A 3921-nucleotide genomic window follows, 5' to 3' on the forward strand; every position below is an offset into this window, starting at 1 on the left:
CAGGAATCTTTCCACCAAATTCAGTGGTTGGGTTGATGTCACCTTTGGTAATTGCCCTTGAGTTTGGACTTGGGCTCGTGAGGCCACCTCTAGCGAATTTCCCAGTGGCACCTTTTGGATTTCCCAAGACTTAATCCCAGGTGCAGGTGGTGGCCAAAACAGTCTTCTGGTAGCTCAAACTGAACTAAAGGTCAGCCCAACTTGAGGATCCAAGTAAACAGCAACAAGAATTAGAGACAACATGCAGCAAGAAATAGTTCTGCTCCTGTGGACTCTTCTCAGCCTGCTGTGGTGGGAGGTTTGTAGTGGGATGCTGGATGAGGGAACCACAGCAGCAGTGGCAGTGTACAGTGGAAGGATGGGTACAGCACAATGTCTACTGGATTACTTTAGAAATACTGGGCTTGTATCAGTTTAAGACAGGTCCAGTTTATTGCTTAGAAGAGCCTTATCCAGCCTCTAACCCCCCCTTTTTTTTTTTCATGGGAGCCTATTAACACCTACCAAGCATGAGTTCAAACGAATGCCAATGGTTAGGAGCTGATAACTATTGGGAAGCCAGTTTTGAGAGTGAACAACACAAATGCAGGGTTTTAGGAGGAAAAAAAAAAAAAAAGCAGCAAGGTGCCTCCATATCTTGCCAAGTTTCTATAAACCTTAACCTTTGTGTCTTATACTAAACCACTGATTTCCAAAAGCACAACTACATTTGATTTATCCACAGTCATTCCCCCTGTTCCTACCTTTGTCTCTCAGCAGAATAAGCAGTTTTTCACTAGGGTAGATTCCGTGTATCTACGCCCATGCTTCATTCACCTCTACATACATTAGCTGGGGTGACATACTGCTATTTAGGCAAACTGGATCTCTGTTACGTACATGAAAACCCAAACGTTACTTCCCTGGCGTCAGTGAAGTTATCTACTGAATTGTTTCAGCATCACAGTATAACTTTAGTGCTAAAGAAACCACAACAAAATATGGATATTTTGCTCCCAATTTATTTTTAATTTATTCCATATCCCAGTTGACATCTCCTCATTAGAAATGCCAAATAATTGCTCAGACATTTGCTTGTCTCGTTCCTTTTGTTATAAAACCTCTGCATTGACTTATTATGAGCAAAGATAAATCTTGCAAAGCTTCAACTCTTTTAATCTGAAGCCCCAAATCATTAGCTGGAAGTTTAGTTCAAATTTCAGTTCATACAACTTCAAGACATACTCAATCAGTCTGACTTCTTAATTACCCTAGTAAGGCAATTGAATATCATGGGGCTTATATACCCCTTTTTTGACAGTTAGTTCCCGAATCCCAAATGTTTGTGTGATTTTGCAGTTTATATTTACTATATCTTAAACACAGCTGGAACCAGTTAGATCATACATTCTAGCTTTCTGCCTAATGCCTGTCACATCAAGACTTGGGACTTTAAATTCCTGCACCTTGTCCTCTCAGGTCATAGAAAACTTTATTAAACATTATGAAACTTTCAAATATGAGGAACTGGCCACAAATATAAGGAAGCTGCTTCAGTCATTATTCAGGTTTCATGTTAAAAGTGTGTCATTTACTTCCTGTTTGAACTTTACTTACCTCAACCTCCATTCATTTAATCATCTTGTGGCTTTGCAAGCTCCTTTAAAGAGCCCTCGTCAGATTGCTTATCTATTTAGGAGGACTTGAGGTGGCATCAGATTTCTATTTCATTTTGTCCTATATGTTACACTTTGGTTGTTAAGCTGATCACTGCATCCGTGTTTCAGTCTTATTAGGGTTTGTTACTTTACAAAGTTTAGTTTCAACATTATGTCCTTTCTCTTTTAGATGCAGTCACGACATTTTTGTTGATTAGTTTTCAACTGAAAAAAACCTTCAGAGTAAATTGCTTACAAATTAGATTAATTAGATCATAATCTCTAGAGGAATTTTCCCTCCTATCAAAGCTAAGCATATTCACTTCCAACCCTTCACAATCCAGTGCGTGTACCTACACAAACGGACAGAGAACAGAGGAGCCAGCACTGGCTGCACCAAAAAGGTAACTGGAATCAGAGTATCCCTTATCACTCCCCAAAGCCCCAGGCTGTTCTATTTCAACTTGTGGACCATTGCAATATCAAGTATTTTATTATTTTAAACATTACTCAGTGAAGGAGAAGTTCTCTTGGGTATATGGGTCTTTGCTACTCACGGTTTCGCGTGATAAAGAATATGATGCTGGCAGCAGTAAGCAGAACACGTGTACCAGACTGTGACCCTCCCAAGACCTAGGGACACTGCATCTCTGGGTCCAGATGGGGCACAGGAGGGAGGCATGAACCAGCTGCTCAGACTGGGAATGCCCCTGGGCAAAACATCAGGCTCCTCTTTTTAGAAGTCAGCAGGATGTTGATGAAGGAGTTTAGGCAGCTTCAAAACTAGGAACTACCTGTGGAATCCAGTCAGGCTGCGGTATGCAGCACCGCTGTGCCCTGCGAGTCCTGCTGTAGATATCTACCTCTTTTACCAGCTCTTTTACAGTGTCACAATGGGAAAATGCACCCATCCCACGCAAGCTGGTAACGTTGCCACGCAGTATAAAAGGAACACATTATTCTGGATTAAAAGCGAGTTAGCTGGCTGTGGATGAATTCATATTCTGGCTCACCTGAAATGAACACAGCTAATCCTGTGGTTAGGGTTACGCTACTGTTGTCAGTATTTTATAAGCACAGGCTCTTTGCAGCATGGCACAACAAAAGCAAGCAGAGCAGCAAATAGCCCAGTGGGACAGTCCTTGCTTTGAAGAACTTGTGATCCAAAATCCAGACACTAGAAGGGTTCCCAGAAGAGACATGCTGCATATACGGCTGTTCTCCTCACTTTACTGTTACCCTAATTTCACAGTGTCACACAGGCAAGCTCTGGATGAGGACCTGGGGGACACAGGGAGAGCCGGTGGAGGGAGGGGATGGGAATAGAGAACATATTCTCTAGCACAGGGCTGTGGGTTTTCTCAGGATCACATACCACCACAGACCAGGGCTACACTGGACTACATTCTTCTACCCTCCGTTGGGCAGATTCAGCTAAAGAAGGAGGCATTAAAGTGGCCCTGATTTCATTTTTATTGTCAATTCTCAAATTTTCTTTCCAAAGGAAGGTAATGTAAATCACAGGGTTGTCAGCAAAGGAGGTCTGAAGACATGTCCCTCAGACCCCTCACAGCAGGCACAGAAGAGGGGTGGGATGAGGCAAGGCCACAGCTCCACTGCTGTGAAGGAGCAGAGTGAGCGAGGTTCTTCTGCACCAGTCACCGACGGCTACTGGAAGTATCAACCTCTCCTGTCTTTTGGAGCAAGTCCTGAAGTCTAAATAGTGGAAACATTATTCGAAGCTTTCTCTGTGCTTTCTTTCCCATATTATAAATAAGAGAATGGGGCCAGACTCTTTTCAGTGGTGCTCAGCGACAGGGCAAGGGGCAACGGGCACAAGCTGGAACACAGGAAATCCCATCTCAACACAAGGAAATACTTCTTTACTTTGAGGGTGGCAGAGCACTGGCACAGGCTGCCCAGAGAGGTGGTGGAGTCTCCCACTCTGGAGACATTCAAAACCCGCCTGGATGCTGTCCTGTGCAACCTGCTGTAGGTGACCCTGCTCTGGCAGGGGGGTTGGACTAGATGATCTCCAGAGGTCCCTTCCGACCCCTGTCGTTCTGTGATTATCGAGGTTTCTCTGCTTTCACGACTAAAGCCAGACACCCCTAAGAGCGTTCCTCCTGCTTGCCTCCCTGGCCAGCACTAGCCCGGGGCGGGCTCGCACCGGTTTCCAGCGGAGAAGCGTGTGGCGAAGAAGGCGGCTTCACCCAGGCGAACGCTTACCCGAAATCCGTGCTTAAACACCGCTATACAGCCCCAAAACAAACCGAGAAGCCCC

The sequence above is a fragment of the Charadrius vociferus genome, unplaced genomic scaffold, assembly GCF_000708025.1.
Source record: "Charadrius vociferus isolate BGI_N301 unplaced genomic scaffold, ASM70802v2 scaffold88, whole genome shotgun sequence".
Classification (NCBI taxonomy): Eukaryota; Metazoa; Chordata; class Aves; order Charadriiformes; family Charadriidae; genus Charadrius; species Charadrius vociferus.